Below are 24,687 nucleotides of genomic sequence, written 5' to 3'. Positions count from 1 at the left end.
GCATGCTGCTGACTTGGTGCATATAAGCGTTTTCCTTTCGATTTTTGTTGTTATTTTCTGTTACTTGATGAAATCTTTTGCAGAAAGAAGAGAAATACATAATACGTTTGCATATTTGTGTCAGTGTTTGTATACCGTATGCCGAGGCATGGAACTTTCTATGTATGTGGATGGGCGAATACATATGACATTTATACAAACGTGCATTCATATTCATATAGTATATATTCAAATCTATCTATCTATCTATCTATCTATCTATCTATCTATCTATCTATCTATCTATCTATCTATCTATCTATCTACCTATCTAGCTCTCTCTCTCTCTCTTTATATATATATATATAGTATATACATATCCATGTATATACATATATATATATATATTTTATAAATGTGTATATGTGTGGAGGTGCGTGTGTTTTCTTGTATTTGTATATGCGCTCAAATACGCATGTGTCTGTATGTGTGGGTAAGTGTGTGTGTGTGTGTATGTATGTGTGAGTGAGTATGTGCGTATGTGTGCTTATGTGTGTGCATATATTGTTAGAGGTGCTTACACAATAAAAATACTATTTGTTGCCTGGAAAAATTCATTGTCTTGAAGCAACATTTAATTGATTTGTGTTTCAGGAAAAGGGAAACATTTTATCTTCGAGTGAAAAAGAAATATTTGTTATAAACAGCAAATATTTCCTAAAATAAAATACTAGCATTAAAATGTGTTTTAAGCAAAGATATTAAATGCGGAAGTGTGAATGGAATATTGAGTAAATCATTCCAGAATTTGAAAAGATATAAACAGAAAAAGAAAATGAGTGAATTGCACTAAGTGATTCTCCTATTAAAGTATAAGTTAGTAAATTTCACTATTACTACTAAGATTAGTGCTCTCTTTTACTCTTTTACTTGTTTCAGTCATTTGACTGAGGCCATGCTGGAGCACCGCCTTTTTTCGAGCAAATCGAACCCAGGACATATTCGTTGATAGCCTAATACTTATTCTATCGGTCTCTTTTGCCGAACCGCTAAGTTACGGGGACGTAAACACACCACCATCTGTTGTCAAGCGATGTTGGGGGAGAAACAAAGACCCACATACATATACACACACATACATATATATAAACATATATACGACGGGCTTCGTTCAGTTTCCGTCTGCCAAATCCTCGCACAAGGCTTTGGTCGGCCCGAAGCAATAGTAGAAGACAGCTGCTCGAGGTGTCACCCAGTGGGAATGAACCTGGAACCATGTGGTTGGTAAGCAAGCTACTTACCACACAGTCACTCCATTATTCATGCATCTTCATGATCAATTTTCTATCGATAATCTGATCTTCCTGCTACTTATGTGTTCAATTATGCTGTTAAATGTGGTTTGCTATGAAGTGCCTGTGATGGGAGTGAATGTTAAGGTATCAATGCGTACGTTGCCGCCCTACGAACTGTCAGTTCAATTTCAGAGGTTAACCTATGCAAAATTATGGATAACCTATCATCCAACGACTCAACGACATCTCCTAGCACTTGTGCGATTTTCTATCTTTCCCCTTCTTTCAATTTCCTTTTCTCTCTTTTTTCCATCTGAAATTAACCGTTCCTACAAAAACCACCGAATGTTTGTATTCCAAATAACTGACTTCATATATTGCATTTCATAACCCAACCGACTCACGCTGACTTGTAATTTGAAAAACAGGATGTGATAAGGATATATATTCATTCATATGCATATGTGTGTGTATGTGTTTGTAAGTGCGTGTGTGTGTGTGTGTGCGTGCGTGTGTGTGTGCATGAGTGTATGTCTGTGTATGTATATATTATGCGTTTATAAAAATTATGTATGTTCTAAGACACATCTATGACACGACGCTTCCAACTTCACAATAGCTTTATATTCAAGTAACAATAATACCGCTGTCTCTAGGTTACCAAATATGCACTTTTCTGAAATAATGCAAATGATACAGTGTTATCATGAGACAACTTGTTAAAACATACATTAAATAAGTTTCAGAATGTCTTCTAGACAATATAATAAAGAATATGATGTGATCAAATTAAATTCAATTAACTTATGTAATTAAGTGTAAATTAATTCTTAGAAAATAAAATTATCTTGTACATTCTATTGTCCATTTTTCAAGTTAGAGCAACATATTCTTCGCTGAATCATTTCATTGCTCAATTTTAATTAATTCCTATTGTCTGAATGTACAACGCAATGAACCTAGTTATCGCTGGTTTGACATTTCTCAAGACATATACAGAATATGCAGATGCACAAACACGCACTTACATGCACATAGACACGCACACAGTCACACACACGCACAAACTCATACGCATACACACAGAAACCCTCCCACAAACATGAACGTTTTCGTGTTACAAATGAGGAGATAGAGCATAATGCATAATATAGAATATATATGTATATGTGTGTCTATATATATATTCATATGTATGTGTGTATATATATATATATATATATATATATTATATATATATATATTATATATATATATATATATATATATATATATATATATATGTGTGTGTGTGTGTGGTGTGTGTGTGTGTGTATATAAATATATGTGTTTATGTCCATATATATATGTATAAAGATATTTGTATGTATATATTTATATACATATATCTATAGATATATATACTTTTATATAACATGTATAAATATATATATGTATAAGTATATATATACATCCATGTACATAAGTATGTTTGCATTAATATGTGTGTGTGTGTGTGAGCGTATGTGTATATGTGTGTGTGTTTCTGTGCGTGTGTGTCTGTGGCTGCATGCGTTGTAGTCTAATGAGCTGAAACCGATAAAGAAAGCCTGCAACTGCATGGGGTGGTGTACATTCGCAGTCCTTTGGCAGTAAGATGTCTCTCTCGAGCTCAAGTCATTTGAATACTTTTGTACATACCCTCGATTATATTTATGTATATATTTCCGTTTAAACTTCGCTTCTTCGTGCATGTATGCACACAATTCACTATGGACACCTTCGTAATATTTCTTTCAGAACAGAAATGTTAGATTAAATGAAAGAAAAGTAAAATTACTAAAACATTGACACCAGGTAATTTGGAGTTACAATTTTTGTTTCACTTCGTTTTATCTCCTAAAGGGATGTTGCATTATGTACACTAAATGAAGTTTGTATTTATCTCACATTCAGTTTTAACTGTAAACTTTCTGTAAACCGATAGTTTGGCTTCTGTAGTAGTAATATCTTTCACTGTTCTCGGGTAAATATATGCTTCTTCGTATCTTCTCATAAATCGTTTTGAAAAGTCGTAAATAACGTCTTCGTGGAACAAAAATACATCAAATTTCTTTTAGAATAAAATACAATCGGATAATTATCTGCGAACGCGCATTAAGATCATCTACTCGGGATTTGAGTTAGAATGTTTTCAAAAATATATGAAACATAATAATTATGTAAACATGTAGATTTGATATCTTCTTTTGAATAGAAACAATACAATATGTTGACAAAAATATTCTGTTCCCTACAACTTACTGTATATTATTCCATTTATCTTCAAAAATATATTCGGAAACATTATCATTGGCACCTCACTTCGATGAGTATTCATTTGAAACATCGGGGTTTGATATCCCTTTCTGATTTTGTCACCAGCAACTGAAGCCAAGTTGCCAGTGGCGGTGGCTAATACATTAGTCTTAATTTTATCGACAAGTTCGAATTTCAGTGGCGGATATAGGCCCTCTTCTCGTACTACTTGGCATCCGTAATTTATGTAGTTTTATTGTTTTCACCATATCTGTGCCAACAGATATTTCGTTTCATAAATATATCTTTCGTATTATGGAACATTGCTTCCTCGACTATGACGGTGCTGTTGATCTTACATTTTTACAAAGCAGATAAAAGTGCCATTAAGAATTTTGAGAACCCTACCCACCTCAAATGTTGAAAATGCTCTCTGTCACGTATTTCAATGCGAATAGATGGATTTATTTTCTTTTAATTTTATGCACAGCTATATACAATACTTGTAATTTAAACCATATCATGCGTAAATAATTTTGCCCGATACATTTGTATTATTCTAAGAACGGGACCATGATTATGAGGTTTCGTCGCTTTTTCAGCCTCCACAATGCAAAGCTAATTCTACTCGTTTCGCTTGGTACTCTGTCAAATCATTAAGCATAAACAACTTCTCATTTAGTTTAAAGGAAATGCCAGAGGCAAGTGCGGACACCAAATCTTATCGTGTGCTAATGAAGGAAGACGTTTGAACGCTTACAAATGGTAGTCAAAGTCCCTCATATTGGATATTGCTATTGTGTACGTATTATATATAGATATATGTTTGTGTGTGTGTGTGTGTGTGTGTGTGTGTTAGCATGGAACAGTGAGAATGAGAGCAAAACACCGCATTAGTAGGTAAATATTCTTTATTTGCGGGTTTAACCAGACTGATATTTCTTTCGTGTTCAGACTGGTAACTTTCTCAATATGAAACCAACTGAAGGTGGTGAGCTGGGAGAAACGTAACCACGCTGGGCAAAATACTTAGCGATGTTTCGTCTGCCTTTACGTTCTAAGTTCAAATTCCGCCGAGGTCGACTTTGCCTTTTGTCTTTCGGGGTCGATAAATTAAGTACCAGTGGTGTACTGGATCGATCTAATCGACTGCCCCACCCCATATAATAAAAATGGATGTGTATGTGTGTGAGAGAGAGAGATTTTTTCCTTCTATACGAAGCAATACTACAGCTTCGATATAGAAACTAGAAGCTAATTCTTGCGTAAAATTTCAGGGCGAGTACAATGGAAGTTGTCCCGAGTCTCTTGCGGCCCTCTGGAGGGACCTATTGACCTTTTTCCAACATGTACAAAATCGCATTCCGAAATAAATGAAGGGTGTCAGGGCGGTTATTTTTCAGGATTAACGTATCCCTTTTTTCCAGCGGTTTCAGCTCAAAACTGCTACTATGCTGGGGTCAGGCCATTTTGCCGCGTTTTTATTACTGAGAGCCTCCAGTGATATTTAGTGAATAAGAGAGGTTGATGTCGCTGCCCTCGTTTGTGCCTCTTGAGGCGGGCTAGGTTCATCTGGGACTCTCGATAGGGAAGCAGCCAGGTTTGTTTTGAAAGCTACATCCACTTTGCGTTGGTCCCTCAAGATTTTTGGGAGAATATTAAAAAGCTGTGGGCCATTCAAACCCAAGATGTTGAAGTAACTGGTCATGAAGCACGACTGTATTGTTAGGATGTTTGGTATTGTGCATAGGTGATCTGTTCTGGTGTATGTGTAGCTTTCAATGCCAAAATTTGACACAATCCCAGGATCTTTCTGATGCATCTTAGTGTATATCTCTCCCGTTTTCACTCCGAGGTGTAGACAGTTAGCTCTTTCAGCCTTTCTCAGTAGCTGAGCTGTTGAAATGAGACGATCTTCTTTGTGTAGCTTCACTGGATTGCTTCATGGTCTGCTGTTAATTTTACTTTGTGTGGTGACCATAGTTGGGAGCAGTAGTCCAGGCGGCTGATGGCGAGTGTCTTCCAGAGAACCATCATGATTTCCTTCTCTCTGTCTTTTAAGGTTCTCAGGACCCAACCCTGTGGCTCTAAACCAGTTGAACAGTTACGACCAGACTTCTCCTTGACAGTGTAGTTGGGGGCTCTAAAGTAATGCTGTTACGTATACTCTCCATGGTTACTTTCAATGCCTAATAACACTCTACCTGCGCCTCTTGCGTAAGGTAATTATTTAACACATAAATGGGACTCTAACAGGTACTACTACACTGGGCCAGAGCAGACCTGGGAAGAACGAAACTAAAGGGTAACTCCACATTCCCCACAGCTCCTGAACTCCTGAAATGGAGCTTTGCCACTGGATGCAGTTTATTGTCATACTAAGGAATTATATGTATGTGTGTGTGTGTGCATGTGTGTGTATGTGTGTGGGTGTGTGTGTGTGTGTATTTCCGGCACTTGATCCTTTGGGAACCAGACAAGAATTGCTGCAGCTCGGCTGAGATGTGTTACCCCACCCTCCATATTCACCAGATATTGCTCCTTCGGATTTCCACTTATTCAGGTCTCTTCAGAATAGTCTTAATGGTAAAAATTTCAATTCCTTGGATGACATAAAATGATACCTTGATGAATTCTTTGCCATGAAACCACCTCAATTCTAGGAAGAGAGTATTTTCAAGTTAAAGGAAGGATGGAGACGCATTGTGCATTGTGCAATAAATGTAATGGCAAGTATCTATTGACCTTTTCTTTCCTTTAAAAATCGGCACAAATTTTCCGGACAACCCAATACTAAAGTGAGTAAATGTTTCAGAACTTATACAAGTTCTTTAGTAATTACGTGTTTGAGAGGCTAGTTCTAAATATCCATAGAAAATTAAATAATCCTGTGTTGGTTTAGTTTTTGATAATGCTTTTATTGAATGTAATTGAATATTACCAACTCAAATGAAGTAAAATATACACGAAATAACCGACTTTATTTACATTATTTACATATGACGGATATTTGTCTTTCATCTTGTTTGTTGTTAAGAAAACGTTTCGGCCTATATACCATCCAGCCTTCTGTAAATAATGTAAATAATGTAAATAATGTACATAATTCTTCATCTCTTCAATGTAGAACTGTATAACCGACTTTTTAGAAGCTTGCTTTGCAATAGAGAACTCCCTTTTTATCGTACTACTGGACGTCTTGCAAACGTTTTCTACACTATAGACTGGAGTTTAACCAAATATTTTGACAAATTATAGGTGGCAAAATCTGTATGTAACTAACCAGTCGGAATCTTATATTTCGCCTGATAATTAAGTAAATGTTACTTGTAAGGGAGTGGAACGTTCACTTGACGGATAAACCGGGAAGTAATCGTAGAAACATGCGGAAAATATTTAATTGTTAATTTTTCGATATCGATGCGTCTCACCTAATTTCTCCCAGGCGGTCTGGTATAGTTAATTTTGATACAAAGCCTCATATTTCGGGTGTAAGATAATTTTGAAAAGTCTACCATAACTTGTACTTTATTATATAAACATCCGCAAAACAAGAAATAATGCGATATTCATATAAAATCAGAAAGTAAAGGAGCGTAATTACATACTGAAGTAAAATTATTTTAACGCCATACGGATTGATATGGTCTACTCTCTTACTTCACGGATTATGAAATATAGGTATAAAATTTTTAGGACAAGGCCAATTATTGCTTCAGAGAGAGTACGGCGATTTCATCGACATAACTGCTAAGTTAGTAATTATTTTAAAGACTCCACAATGATGAAAAGCAATATCAACGTCGGCGGAATTTAAACTCAGAGCATAAGCGCCGAAATGACGCTTAGCATTTTGCCCGGAGCGTCTCTTTTACTCTTTTATTCTTTTACTTGTTTCAGTTATTCGACTGCGGCCATGCTGCAGCACCGCCTTTTAGTAGAGCAAATCGAGCCCAGGACTTATTCTTTGTATACCTAGTACCAATTATATGGGTCTCTTTCGCTGAACCGCTAAGTTACGGGACCTAACACACCAGCATCGGTTGTCAAGTGATGTTGGGGGGACAAACACAGACACACAAACGTATACACACAAATATACATCGATACATACATACATATATATATATATATATATATATATATATATATGCATATATACGACGGGCTTCTTTCAGTTTCCGTCTACCAAATCCACTCACAAGGCTTTGGTCCGCCTGAGGCTATAGGAGAAAACACTTGCCCATGGTGCCACGCAGAGGGCCTGGACCTGGACCATGTGGTTCGTAAGCAAGCTACTTACCACACAGCCACTCCTACACCTATGTCTGATAGTGAAATATTAAAAAGAAAAAGAAAATGAATACTGTAATATTTGTGGGAATGGTATTTTTGTTTCGTTGTATTCTGCACTGAGCTAATACTTATATAGTATTGCAACAAATATTGTCGACTGTGTATGTGAATTTCAAAATTAGTCGGTGTCATTTTGCTCTTTAGGAAAAAATAAACAAACACATTTCAAAACGATGATAAAATACACAGGGATGTACAGAAGTATTTTTTTTCGCTCTTTTCAAGCCTGGCCACGCACATGGGCCCGGTTTCCCGGTTTCTGTGGCGTATGTGTCCCCCTCACCCCACCGCTGGACGGGACGCCAGTCCATTGCAACGTTACTCAAGAAACAGGAAGAGAGAGTGAGAGAAAGTTGTGGTGAAAGAGTACAACAGGGGTCGCCACCACCCACTGCCGGAGATCGTGGAGCTTTTTAGTTGTTTTCGCTCAATAAGCACACACACAACGCCCGGTCTGGGAATCGAAACAGCCATCCTCCGACCGCGAGTCCGCTGCCCTAACCACTGGGCCATTGTGCCTCCACGTATAGAAGTATGGTTGGCTGAAATAATTCTGAGAAATGTCCCGATTACTAATATACCTGCAAAAGGTTTTCGCATTAGGTTAGATTAAGCTATCCATTAAATTAATAAACTGAAACTCCCTCTAGAGATCATGTCGATCTCTCTCCTCTTCTGTCTCTGACACTGATATTTTCTCAACATTTTGCCTCATCGATATTTGCAATATTTATTACAGTCATCTCCTTTGATTCCTGCATTTAGATTTTAAGTACCACAAATTAACGTTTGCTAGTTACGAGGAAATATCTCAGTCAAATTTTAAATGAAGCAGTGTCACATGATTATAAGATTTCCATGATCGTTTTGTGCTGTTGATATAAGTGTTCATTCGTGGAATTCCTCTAAAAACAAGTTTTATTCGTTCAAACAATCAATGTGCATTATCTTTAGAACTTTCATTCGAAAGTCAATTATATTAAATAATTACGCTGTTATCCTCTTTCAATCAATTCTGCTATCAATTGTGAGAATTCATTGAAGGATCTACTCCAAAGCAACGAACAAACTACAGCAATTTTCTTCTTAACTTTAACGCCTCTCCTTCTACTCTTACTTAAACTCTAGGAATAGCTCACTAGATTTATCTCGCTTCTAAGATCTTAAATTTTTACTTCCTTACATTTTAAAATTTCCTTTCTAATCATATGACAGCATTAATGCTAGTCTTAGCGATGTCTAATCCAATTAAATCAGTTCATTCACCTTTACAAAATAGGCACGTTCACTAGGCTTCGTATAGAAGAGTAAGTCATCTGAATTTGAATAAATGTATACACAGAAGATAATACGCTTTGCCTTGATATATTCCTGTTAAAATGTGCCAAGCATTTAACTTCCACTCTTTCTCAACTTCACTGTGACTGTGTAGCAAGGATTGTGTACTGCCCAACCACATGGTTTGGGGTTTATCCCACCGCTTTGCACATTGCAAATATGGGTGTGTATAAGGGTGGCGAGATGGAAGAAACGTTAGCACGCCGGGCGAAATGCATAACGGTATTTCGGTTGCCGCTACGTTCTGAGTTCAAATTCCGCCGAGGTCGACTTTGCCTTTCATCCTTTCGGGGTCGATTAAATAAGTACCAGTTTCGCACTGGGGTCGATATAATCGACTTAATCCATTTGTCAGTCCTTGTTCGTCCTCTCTGTGCTTAGCCCCTTGTGGGTAGTAAAGAAATAGGTTTTACGGCTGCCGCTACGTTCTGAGTTTAAATTCCGCCGATGTCGAGTTTGCCTTTCATCCTTTCGGGGTCGATTAAATAAGTACCAGTTACGCACTGGGGTCTATGTACCTGACATGACACGTTTGTTTGTCCTATGTTTATCCCCTGTGGCCAATAAAGAAATGAAATATGGGTGTGTAGGTATCCATATGTATGTATATGTATCTGTGTATTTTTATATGTATGTATACATCTGTTTGTATATGTATATGTGCATCAATATTTATATGTGAATGGGTTTTCTTTGTTTGTCATTACACATATGTGTATGTGTGTGTATTTAGTTGCACGTTTATATTTATATGCACTCACCTTTACATTCATACACGCGTTTGTATTTATCTAGGAGGTACGTATGTATTTTTATGCGTGTGAGCGGGTGTATGTAAATTTGCATACGCGTGGTTTCGTGTGAGTCTATATGTTTGCGTTTTGAAGTCATAAATAGCATGTGTATTTCTTTCAGACAGCCCTAACTGTTTTATGGTCCTGGCTGACCGTCTCCTATGACGTAGATCAGTGTTTCCCTTCCCACTTTACTTTGCTGTTTTTCTTTCTCCTGTAAATCTCTTTCTCACCCAATCACTCTCTCCTCTCACACACACTCTTTCTCTTTCTCTCTCTGTTTCGCTCCCTCCTCTTTCTCTTAGTGTCCCGCACTAAATGCCAAAATCAATGTTAAATTTCCAAATATATAAAATGTTTTCGGCTTTGCAAATAATGATCGCATAAAAGTCAGTGAGAAGGGGAAACTCTCTCTCCCTTTCTCTCTCTCTGGATCAGAATTGTTATTTTCAGACATGATTCGCATTCTATATGATACCATTTTTGCCAACTGCTGTCTTCTTTTTCTTCTAATCAGGACTCACACCATTAGTCACAAAGAATAATATCTAATTCGAGCCTACTCTAAGCTACTAAGAATGCGATAGAGTGGCAGTTGCACGGGCGCTAAAACTACGTTATCCTCATTCCGTAAACGGTGGGTTTTAACGGGTGGAGAGCTGAACCATCCTGGGGTACAGAGGATTCGCAATCTAGACTAGGGTCTGAAAGTTTACCACACCAAAGTGGATTCAACCATGGTTCCTCTGCTTTGTGGCACAAGTAAGAAGAAAGAATGAGAGAAAGTTGTGGTTAAAGAGTACAGCGGGGTTCACCGCCCCCCCCCCGATGTATTTGCTCAATAAACACAAACAATGCCCGGTCTATTAATCGAAACGACGACCTTACGACCGCGAGTCCGCTGCCCTAACCCCTGGGCCATTGCGCCTTCATGCCAACTGCTGTTTTATATGATTATTATTTGTATAACAGAAAGCATTCTATATATTTGAAAATTTAACATCGATTTTGGCATTTACTGCGGGGCACTAAATATGTAAGATATATCATTGCATAATCTTCCTTCTGGAAATATGTATTCGGTTCGTCAGCCTCGTGAGAAACATTTATCCGCAACAAAGCAATGCGTACCACATCCATTGCCAAATTATTATTTTTTTACATCTATTACATGTCGCGTATCCTGCCGATTACCCTATCCTGAGAATGGTGCCCCGCATCGTACTACACGGGTTTATGTAAAGGAGTGTGGAACTCATTACTCAGACAAAGGGTTGGATGCACGTCGCATTTAACAAAGCTCCTTTTATGATACACACACACACACACATATACACACTCACATACACACAAACACACACACACATATACATATACATATAACGGTAACGGGAGGGAAGGGGTTACAAATAATATGAATCATAAATGTGAATTAAGGTGTAAAGTTAGGTTTATATATATTTTTGTATATATATATATTATTTTATTTATTTATTATTTTTATTTATCTAGTTTCAGCTCACAAGCTGTGGCCATGCTGGGGCACCGCCATTTGGTGTTGTTACATGATTTTATTTCACGAATGCTTTTTAGCAACTGCCATTTGGTGCATGAGAGAGTTCGATGCAGCTGCCCTCATCTGCACCTCCTGCCGTGAAGTTGGTTTATCTGGGACACCTGACAAAAAGAGATCCAGTTTAATTTTAAAGACATCTGCATCCACCCCATGCAGGTGTCTTAGGTTCTTCGGGAGGATATTGAAGAGCTTTGGGCCTCGGAAGACCAGGCCATCACAGTATCTTATCCTACATCTTGATGGCAAATTTGGAGTCCTTGGCACTGTGTAGTGGCGCCCAGTTCCGGCATCCGTGCAACTCTCGATGCCAAAGTTTCGGACAATTCCCTCCAAGATCTTCCAGATGTATATTATGGCATATCTTTCTCGCCTACGCTCTAAGGAATAGAGTCTCAATCTCTTGGTCTTTTCCAATAGCTTATATGCTGCACAGAGGCTATCCCACCCGTGCAGCCTCGTTGGATCGCCTCAAGTTCTGTGATCAACTTGACACCGGATGGTGACCACAGCCGAGAGCAACAGTCAAAGTGGCCCAGGACAAGTGTCCTCCAGAGGATAATCAAGGTCTCCTGGTCCCTTGCCCCGAAAGTCCCAAGAATCCATCCGGTCAGCCGCCCACATTTCATTGCTAATCCAGCAACATGCACATGAAAGGTTGCATCACCACTCATGTAAAAACCTAGGTCCCGCGCCGATTGTGCCTCCGGGACTGCAGTCACCCCAGGTCCAGTGTACCCATTGGGCACGGCATCCAGCCTTATAGAGCGTGAAACTCTCCGGCATTGAACTGCACGCCACTCTTTTCAGCCCACCTGCATATTTTGTCCAGCTCACACTGCAGGTGCCTAGTGTCCTAGTGTATGTATATATATATATATATATATATTATATATATATATATATATAATATATATATATATATATATATATATATATATATGTATGTATATATATATTTATATGTATATATATATATATATAATATATATATATATATTATATATATATATATAATCTCTATATATAAAACTGAATTGCGTTTTTACCGCTTGGATCGCTTTCAATGCCACTACATCCCGTCCGATTCGCTCCAAAATTTACAGAGACATGTAGAATGAGGTGACGATGCGCGTGGGCTACCTTAGAAATCCCTATCTTAAAAGGTGTGGTTGCTAGGGGCCATCTTCCTACCTCACCCTATTTCCTCCTTTCCCTCTCTTACTCCTCTTCATAACGTTCAGAAGTCCACTACGGTTATTTAAAGTATCTGTCACTATCGCTATTTCCTTTCTTTTTCACTGACTCTGTTTCCTACCTTCCTATCACTTCGGCGACGTTCTTTTAAGTATATGTCTGTCACCAACAAAAAACACACGAGCATGAGAACAAATATTATGAATCAGATATTCTTGCGTTCATTCATATGTGTGTGTGTATGTGTGTGTGTTCTATATATAGATATGTATATATAATGTATGTGTGTGTGTGTGTGTGTTCTATATATAAATATGTATATATAATGTATGTGTGTGTGTGTATTCTCTATATATAAATATGTATATAATGTATTTGTGTGTGTGTGGTTCTATATATAAATAGTATATATAATGTATGTGTGTGTGTGTGTATTCTATATATAAATATGTATATATAATGTATGGTGTGGGTGTGTATTCTATATATAATATGTATATATAATGTATGTGTGTGTGTGTGTGTTCTATATAAAATATGTATATATAATGTATGTGTGTGTGTGTGTGTGTTCTATATATAAATATGTATATATAATGTATGTGTGTGTGTGTTATTATATAAAATATGTATATATAATGTATATATACAAAGTGTATATATCTGTATTTAATTATATTAAACTTTTTCATACTTTTTCATAGTTATATATTTTTAAACAAATTATAAATATAATTAATAATTTTTATTTTCAATTAAATAATTTAAAGTTTTCAATTTTATATTTTACTAGCAGTATCGCCCGGCGTTGCTCGGGTTTGTAGGGAAATAACTATATAAGCATTTTTAGTGAGTTATAGCAAAAAAAATAGCAAAAAATGCATTAAAAATGAAATAAAAATGATAGTAATTTTTTTTTTAAATCGTTGACTCATCGTAGACATTTTTAGAGAGTTACTTCCTTATATAATAGCGAAAAATGCCTTACTTAAAATGGAAAAAAAATGATGGTAATTTTTTTTTAATCGTGACTCATCGTAGACATTTTTAGAGAGTTACTTCCCTTATATAATAGCAAAAAATGCATTAAAATGGAATAAAAAATGGTGGTAATTTTTTTTTTAAATCGTAGACTCATCGTAGACGCGCGCTAAACCCAGAAGGGCTCGATATGAATCACGACTATAAGATACCGGTTTTGGTTACACTGCACCGCAAAATGTGGGAGTGGTTAGGAATCTAAATCGCAGGAGACAGACACACAACCTTACTTTTATATATAAAGACTAGAAGTATCGCCCGGCGTTGCTCGGGTTTGTAAGGGAAAAACTATATAAGCATTTTTAGAGAGTTATAGCAAAAAATGCATTAAAATGGAATAAAAAGTGATGGTATTTTTTTTTTAAATCGTTGACTCAGTGTTATAAGCCATGAAGTCGTTGTTCTAAAAGAACGCTGGTCTCCTTGACAACGCTTTACGACGTTGATTTCCTTACACTCCCTTCCCCACAGCTTCACGAGGGAGAAGAAGCAACAGGTGCGATGTGGGCGTGGACGCCAACTCCGCCGCCATCGACACACGAAAAATTATGCATTAAAATGGATAAAAAATGATGTTAAATTATTTTTAAAATCGTAGACTCATCGTAGACGCGCGCTAATAGCCAGACGGGCTCGATATTAATCACGACTATAAGATACCCGAATTTGGTTAAACTGCACCGCAAAATGTGGGAGTAGTTAGGAATCTAAATCGAAGGGGACAGACACTCACACAACTACAGTTTTATATATATAGATACATTTTCTATGTTATATTTTCTTTTTTTATGTTTTTGTTTTTGGTTTTTCACTGTTTGATTTGCCTATTAGTGGTTTTATCTCTAATTTAATTTATACAGATATATATCTCATTTGTATACATTTGTATATATAATGCGTGCACACACACACACACATATATATATATACACATATATATATAATGTGTGCATTACGTAGTCGGTCGATTCAGCTGAAAATATACACACCTATGTTAAAGGTGCTGACAAGTTTGCATGACAACTATTTTGTTCCTCAAATGAAAGGCGTCACCTCTAGGACAAAATTCCTCATCTTATAAAATGTGGCCCCAGTAGACCCGAATGAAATCGGGTTATATTAACCAAAATGAAATGAAAAGGGGTCTAAATGGGGCTGGAAGGGGATTAAAATTTCTAGGAGTGGGTGTTTAGGAATTCTCTGTACATCAAGCTAAAAAATTTGCGCCAGCCTTTTAATCTCAATGTGTGCCGTCCATGATAAAGAAGTTTTGAATGCTTGCCATGGTGAGTCTACTGTCGTCAGAAAGAATCACTTCAAAACTTGGTGTTACGAATTTCTTTTACATCAAGTTCAAAATTTTACGCCAGCCGTTAAACTGTCACTACGTTGCTGTCCGTCGTTACAAATGCCAGCCATGTGACTCTACTATCCTCAGATTCTATCCCTTCAAACTTTGGTTCCAATGTTTTATTATTTTTATTCAGCTCGCAAGTTCGTTGTCCCATTTAAATGTTAGCGTTTTGCTGTCTGCCTTGAAGCAGACCTTTCCATTGCCACTGCCTCATATTTCTGATTGATCTTTCTAAATATTTTATTTCTCAACTTACTCAAGATCTTCTGTTGTTTATAAATGGGAGAGAGATAGATAAAGATAGAGAGGTAAGAGAAAGCGTGGAGAGTCCGAGAGAAAAGAAAAGTAAGAGAGTGGGAAAGTGAGAGAGAAAGGAGAGAGAAACAAATACGGAGAATCATCATCATCATCATCATTTAACGTCCGTTTTCCGTGCTAGCACGGGTTGGGCAGTGTGACCGGGGTCTCGGAAGCCAGGAGGCTGCACCAGGCTCCAGTCTGATCTGGCAGTGTTTCTACAGGTGGATGAACTTCCTAACGCCAACCACTCTGTGAGTGTAGTAAGTGCTTTTTTCGTGCCGCTGGCACTGGTGCCCGGGGGGCTCGCAGTGGCAACGATCGGTTGATGCTTTTTACGTGCCACCGGCACAAAAGCAAGTCAAGGCGGTGCTGCAACCGGCCACGTTCGGATGGTGTTTTTACGTGCTGAAAGGAAGCAACAGAAAGTAACACCCACACTCTTACCCGCGCGTAGAGCGGGTCACCTTCAGCTAGTATATATATATATATAATATATATATATATATATATATATATATATATATATATGTATATATATGTATATATATATGTGTGTGTGTGTATATATGTATATATGTATATATATAATATATAATATATATATATATATGCGTGTATATAAATATATATGTATATATATATATATATATATATATAATATTAATATATAATATATATATATATATATATATAAATATAATGTGTGATATTAATTATATTTTTTAATAATTTTGTTATATATTTAAATAATATATATATATATATAATATATATATATATATATACAGAATACAGATATACATATAAATATATATATGTAGATATACTTACACATATACATAAATACATGCATATATATATAATATATATATATAATATATATATATATATATATATATATATGTAGATAAGGGTGAAAAGGAACACACGAGTTGATATATATGAAAAAAAGTCAAAAATAGAAAATGCTAAAATAATTTTATAGTGAACATTTCAGTACCGGTTTCGGTCATTTTGAGACCTTTTCAACTGTAACGATTAAATAATAAATTTAGAAAAATTAGAAGAAAAGTTTTTTAAAAGAATATTTCTATAGTAGTGTTCAGATTTAAGTGCATTCTGCCTTTCTCTGACTCCTTGTTTGCACTTGTGTGTCGGAGGTCGTTGTGAGTTCTTGGAAGGGTAGTAGAGGAAGAAGGCTGTGGGGGAAAGGGGGATGGGAGAATCTGGGAGTGCCCTGATGGTCGTATTTTGAATGGTCAGTGGCGGCTGGCAGTCTCAGTTCAATTCAGGAGAATATTTATATTGACAGGCTTGTTTATAGAATTAGCGTAGGTGTTATACTAAAAAACATTAGTGACAAAGTTAAGGGGTTGGGGGTGGAGAAGTAAGAAGAAGAAGACGAAGAAGAGAAGGAGAAGGAGAAGATGACGATGATGGTGGTGGTGGTGATGATTATGACGACGATGATGATGATAATGATGATGATGAAGAAGAAGAAGAAGAAGAAGAAGAGAAGAAGAAGAAGAGAAGAAGGAGGAGGAGAAGGAGAAGATGGTGGTGATGATGGTGGTGATGATGATGACGACGATGATGATGATAATGATGATGATGAGAAGAAGAGGAAAGAGAAGAAGAAGAAGAAAAAACAGAGAAGGGGGAATATGAATGGGGTAAGTATAGCTATGAAGGGGCTGATTAGTAATGGATTCTATGGAGTGTAATATTTGTGTGTGTATATATATATTTTTCTTTTATTCTAAAGTGAGGTATATTAATTGTTTGTCGTAGACCCGTTTAGAAGTGGCTTGTTTTTGTAATAAAGAGATTTTCTTTACTTATTCGTTGTCTCGAGGTTGTATCGTCCCTAAATTGGTAGAGGGGGAAAATTCTGAAGTTTGGTGTTTTTTTGTTGGCGCAAGTATCTATGTGTTGGCTAAAAGCTATTTTTCTGTTTTGGGGAATTTTTATCTGGGATCTGTGCAGGGCCATTCGTTTACGCAAACCATTTTTGTTTGGCCTATGTACTGCTCTTGACACCCGGAGCAGGTTAGTGAGTATATTAGGTTCTCCGAAGCCACATGTGAAGTTGCTTTTCACTGTAACCGTTGTCCCTGCTTGAAGGAGAACTCTGATCCCTCAATTAGATAGTCGCATATCCGCAATTGGGTCTTCCACATTTTTTTACTGTCGGCTTCTTTGTTGAGGAGAGTGAATTCGGGCTTGTGTAAGGAGACTTTTCATGGATCTAGGCTGTCTTTTGCTTTTTATGATCGTGTGTGTTTGGAGGATTGTGTTCATTCTGTGGTCTTTTTTTAGGAGGGGTATGTTGTGGAGGATGGTGTCGAAGGCTTCGTTATTGAGAGGGTTGTGTGTGGAGATGTATGGTAAGGCTTTTGGTTGTAAGTTTTTCTTTGATTTGGGATGTCTCAGTTCCTTGATGTTAAGTTGAAGGGCACGTTGAATGCACTTGTCAATAAGTGAAGGTGGATAGTTCCTGGTGATTAGGGTATCTTTTAGTTCTTGTAGTCGTGTGTCTCTGGTGTTTGCGTTAGAGACTATATACTGCATATCCTTTTTGCTAGATTGAAGGGGATATTCATCCTGGTGTGTCTGGGGTGGCATGAATTGAATGGAAGATATTGCTTAACACTACTATAGAAATATTCTTTTAAAAAAACTTTTCTTCTAATTTTTCTAAATTTAATTATTTAATCGTTACAGTTGAAAAGGTCTCAAAATGACCGAAACCGGTACTGAAATGTTCACTATAAAATTATTTTAGCATTTTCTATTTTTGACTTGTTTTTTCATATATATATATATATATACATATATATATATATATGTGTGTGTGTGTGTATATGTATCTATGTATCTATATATACATATATGTATGTATAACTACTTGTATACACACATTGACAGGAAGGTATAAATACGTTCACACACACACTGGCAGACATCACTTTATAGATACATACACTTCTATCTTACACGTCTGCACATGCACACACGCGTGTATTTTGGGACTTTCTTGATTATATATCTGTTAATTAGAGTTCGCTACACTAAATTCAGATTGCTCATGGCTTCTTATCTACCCGTCTTGTGTATCACTCAAAATTATGGCGAATGACTAATAAAAGCACGCGTACCATGGGAAATTCAGTTAAGTTAACTAATCCTCCTCTAGCACCATTATCGGATTGTAAATCGGCTCTTCTCTAAACATATCGGTAATGATTTAAAATTTTTGTTGAGATTAAGATATTGTATACCTGGAATCTATAAATGAGAGTAGTATTTATTTCTTTTGGGAAATCGAAAATTCTTATAATGAAGAAAGGGGAGACGATGGCAGGTGTAACTTAGAAATTGCTGGTTATGTTTACACCGATATTTATAATGTCAGGAAGTTTTGCTTTTCCTCCAAACATTCTTATTTTATCCGTTGATAAAACTAGGCATAAATAAAAAACAAAAATTTAATCGTAAGCCTCGGAAATCACACGAGAATTCTAATGGAACCATATTCTTTTGGATACATATTTCTTGTTTTATTGATAAAACTTAAGGTAATTTTGAAATAGAATTTCACAGAATAATATAACAGAACATAGGCGTATAAGCACATATTTCTATCATTCTTATAAATGAAATATATCTCCTGTGTACAATAAAAAATAAATATATACTAGATAATTAATTTTTTTTTCATTGAGATGTTTTGCGAGTAGACACACTGAAAAGTGAATTAACCTATACCTGGAAATTTGCTGTACAACGGATAACAAAACTCATCTGTTACGGAAATATTTATGTTAAAATGAGAGATACATTACTTTTAGATATTTGTTACAGGGTGGTTAAAGTAAAAGCAAATTAATACGCATTAAGATCTACATATGTTCCATACAATTATCCGTAATTATTGTGATAGACACATGTGGTAGGGCCAGAATGGAATAGCAAATATTTACCACTATTACAATATCTATCTGTCTTTTTATCTATCTATCTATCTATCTATCTATCAATCTATCTATCTATCTATCTATCTATCTATCTATCTATCTATCTATCTATCTATCTATCTATCTATCTATCTATTTGTCTGTATATGTCTGTCTGTTTGTCTGCCTCTCTCTCTCTGGTGACATTTAAATGATTGAAACAAGTGTAAATATAAGAGATAATAGAATATATAGTATAATGTATCTATCTATCTATCTATATATATAATATATATATTATATATATATATATGTATATATATATTCTTTTATTCTGATGCAAACGACTGATGCAAATAAAATATTTAATATATATATATATATATATATATATATAGATATATATATATATATATATATATATATATATAAAACAGGAAGGTTTCAAAATTAAACAAAAGACGAAGGCAGGTGGAGTACAAACAAACAATTGTGTTAGTATGGCGCTCAGGAATAGAAATAGAACAAGTCTTTTACGTTTCGAGCCTACGCTCTTCGACAGAAAGATACACAGAAAAAAACAAGGAGAGAAAAAAATGAGTGTAGGAGCTAACGATCTATAATGGCGTCCTGACTTCGGGTAGTGGTCAGACGCTAGAGGGACAGTAGGGGAGATAATAGGGTCAAGTATTTTTTAAAACGAAGGTGCCCCCAACACAAAGGTGCGTGTGTTTATAAGAGAGTATTATATACGTGTGAAAGTGGGCTGGTGGTCTGGACGTGTGTGTGTATGTATGTGTGGGTATGGAGATGTGGGTATGGGTGTGTTGTGATGTGATATGTGTATGTATGTGTGGGAGTAAAGATGTAGGGATGGGTGTGTGGGCCGTGTGCTGTGGGTGGTGTGTTGTGATGGGATGTGTAATGTTGTATGGTGTAGTGTAGTGTGGTGTGATGCTGTATTTATACGTATTGTACTTATTGTATCGCATTACTCATTGATGTGCACTCTTTTGTTCTGTATTATCGTGTTTGACCTTGATGTTCATATGTAGTTGGTTAATAAATTATGTGAATGGGTATTATCTGGTAGTAGTTGATTATTGATTAAGGTGTATTTCTCCTTTTTCTTATTTTGTATTATGAATTTGTGGTAAAACAGTTTACCTTCGCCCATATAATACAATAATTGAATTAATTGCATAGCAATTCTTAACATTTATATATTAACTTTGTTGGGTGCTTTACTGGCATATATGTTATCTCAATTTGTAATTATATATATAATTATATATATACATATATATATATATATACGTATATATATATATGTATACATATATACATATATATATATACACACATATATATATATATATATACATATATATATACATATATATATACATATACATTATATATATACATGTACATATATATGCATATATATATATAATATATATATACGTATATATATATACAATATATATATATATATATTATATATATATATATTTATACATAAATTATTAGAGCTTATCCACTATGTGGATAACTCTAGTGCTAAAAATAGCTCCGAAGCAACCACAGAAGATCCGTTTCCAACTAGAATCAACACACATTTAACTGAAGGAAAGTGAAATACAACGATAAAAATAGATTGACTCTATACAATTGTTTCATTACTAATGCAATATGTAGTTTTACTTACACTTGCATCTATAAATCTTCGGTAGAGTTTGTCAGAAATGCAATGAATTAGATCGATTCGGGCGTCAAAAACACGAGCGGTCCAACCAATTACATTTTTAGTTATGTCTCAAATTCGCGCCAAAAGCATGCCTCTCTAATAATTTATGTATATAAATTTGTATTTCCTCCGTAGTTTTTTGTGCTAAGCCACTTGTGTTAAATTGACGGTATTATTAAATTAATATCGATTTTTCACCCTCATTTATAATTATATAATTTAACTACGCGGCAGTCAATATTTTATTTGATGCGGCATACGTTTCCAATGGAGTCTAGGCATGCTTTTGGCGCGGAATTTGAGACATAACTAAAAATGTAATTGGTTGGACCGCTCGTGTTTTTGACGCCCGAATCGATCTAATTAATTGCATTTCTGACAAACTCTACCGAAGATTATAGATGCAAGTGTAAGTAAAACTACATATTGCATTAGTAATGAAACAATTGTATAGAGTCAATCTATTTTATTCGTTGTTATTTCACTTTCCTTCAGTTAAATGTGTGTTGATTCTAGTTGGAAACGGATCTTCTGTGGTTGCTTCGGAGCTATTTTTAGCACTAGAGTTATCCACATAGTGGATAACTCTCTAATAATTTATGTATAAATTTGTATTTCCTCCGTAGTTTTTTGTGCTAAGCCACTTGGTGTTAAATTGACGGTATTATTAAATTAATATCGATTTTTCACCCTCATTTATAATTATATATATATATATATATAATATATATATATATATATAATATATATTAATATATATATACATACTACATATATATATTATACATACATATATATATAACGTAAAGTAGAATAGCTATCTCAATATGGCTAAAGCCAGCTGGAGACGATGATCTCCTGGGGCTAAAAAGCTACAGTAACACCCACCTCTAGTGGTTAGCTATATTGATATGGCTAGTATACTTTACGCTGTCGAGCGGTTACTGTTTACATCTCGTTCAGAGATTTATTATTGCTTTCAGACAGTTTTTCGAAATCAGTGACAGTGGTTACTGGGAAAAACTTTAAATACATATTCGCAAACAGGTCTCTCTTCAGTGAAAACCGGTTGCTAGGAGTTTGGTATGGGCCAGACTCCCAAACGGAGAGGAATTGGAGTGAGGTGACGGGCAAGGTGGAGGCCATAGTACGGACCTGGTCCGAAAGTTTTCTGTCCTTGAAAGGAAGGGCGGAGGTGGTACAGATGTTTATTGCATCTGTAATCACTTACCGCCTGACCGTTGTCCCTTGCCCCGATTCATGGCTTAGCAAGTTTGAGCGAATCCTTTTCCGCTTTTTGTGGAAGGGAGGAAAGCCACTCGTGAGGCGCTCCGTTTGCTGCCAGGAACCGTTAAAGGGTGGGTTAGGAATGACTTGGTTGATGATGCGCAGACATGCGCTGAGGCTGAAGCATCTCTGGCACCACCTGGAAGGTGATAAGGTGTGGAGTCCGCTGGCAGGGTAATTTTTCCAGAGACCGGCTTCCTTAGTGAATTTTAAACCCGGTTACATCAAAAGACGGAATCTGACTTTATGGCAAAAGGAGTGTCGACAGGCACTCACGCTGATCCACAAGGCGGGCAAGGCCGGCTGCGGAAATACCACCTCGGTATTTTATAGCAGGCTGGTAGAGGCAAAGAACGACGACGTTCTAGGAGGGGCTCTGGGTTTCGACGAAGACCAGCTTACCAACCTGTTTAAAAAGACTTTCAGGACGGGGTATTTGGATAATTTCCAAAGATCCCTGTCCTGGCAGTGTTATAGGAATGCTTTACCTGTTCGCGAGAAGTTATCGCAGCACGGAATTTCAGTGCCACCGACATGTCCAAGATGCAGATTGGACGATGAAACCGTCCAGCGCGCTTTTGTACACTGTCGGCAGTTGTCAGACTTGATAAGTTACGCAGAACACGTGTTATCGCATCTGGGACGAGTACAGCTGTCGGCTGAGTCTATGATTAAGATGATATCGCCAACTGAACTCTCGAAGGAAGGTGAGGCATGTTTTCACTGCACGGTTGCAGTTGTAAAAGAATGCATGTGGCGTACAAGAATGGAAGGAGTCGCAATAGGATCCTTTGTCTCAGGCCCCGGCTTGCTCACTTAGTTCAGATATCATCTGAATAACAAAATGGGGCTGGAAAAGAAGACCTTACCACAAGGTGTGTATGAAAAAAGATGGAAGGAAGTGGCGAAAAAGGTGGGTGTCAGAAACCCAGTTTAACAATGGATGGAGAAGAGAAAAGGAAAGCTGCGGGGCCTTATAGGTTGCCGGGGTTTAAAATATATCGGTAAGATTTCAGTCTAATGTAATGTTATGTTAGTCAATGCAAAGGACAATTTAAATACAGTTTTTTGTATAATGAATAAACCATATATTTTGGAAATTTTTAAACGAACCACTTAACTGTTTTTTGTATGTATGTCCTGTATTGTTCTTCTATGTACTGATTTTATAATCATAATAAAGAATTATTCAGTGAAAATCGGTGATTACCGTACGTTGACAAGAGGCAAATTACCTCGAAACTGCAGTCCGTGCGTATCACTCAGGTTTAAGAGAGAGGGATGGCCTCCCTATGTGAATATCATAAGTGCACAGAAAGTGTGTCTAAATCCAGCTGCAGACGATGATCTCCTGGAGCTAAAAGCTAGAGTAACAACCACACTTAGTGGTTAGCCATATTGAGATAGCTAGTATACTTTACGTTGTCAAGTGGTTACTGTTTACATCTCGTTCAGAGATTTATTAGTGCAATATATATATATATTATATATATATATATATATATATATATATATATATACATATGTATATATATATATATTTACACAGATATAGTATGTATATATATATATATATACATAAATATGTATATATATGTAGGTATAGTATATATTATATATAATATATATATATATAATACATATATATGTATATATATGTATGGTATATATATATATACATACATATACATAATATATATATGTATATACATATATATATATGTATATATATATATATATATATATATATTATATTCTATGTATATATATGTATATATATGTATATATATATATATATACATATGCATATATATATATATATATGTATATATATATATACATATACCTATATATATATACATGTATATAGATATATATCTATATATATATATTATATATATATATATATGTATGTATATATGTATTATATATGTATATATATACATAATATATATGTCATATACATACATATATAAGTCATTTTCTTCAAGTAACATGATTAGTTTCTTGCGGACTATTTGTTCCATGACTTTGCCGATGTGTGAGGTCAGAGAGATAGGCCTATAATTTTTTGCATCGGCTCTGCTACCTCCCTTATGGATAGGGCATATTACCCCCTTTTTCAATTCGACTGGGAACTTACCACTTGCAAGAAAGCTCTGAAAAAAAAGCTGTAGCGGTTTTGCAAGT

This window comes from Octopus sinensis, linkage group LG8, assembly GCF_006345805.1.
Source record: "Octopus sinensis linkage group LG8, ASM634580v1, whole genome shotgun sequence".
Taxonomy (NCBI): Eukaryota; Metazoa; Mollusca; class Cephalopoda; order Octopoda; family Octopodidae; genus Octopus; species Octopus sinensis.
Note: the sequence above shows the minus strand (reverse complement) of the source record.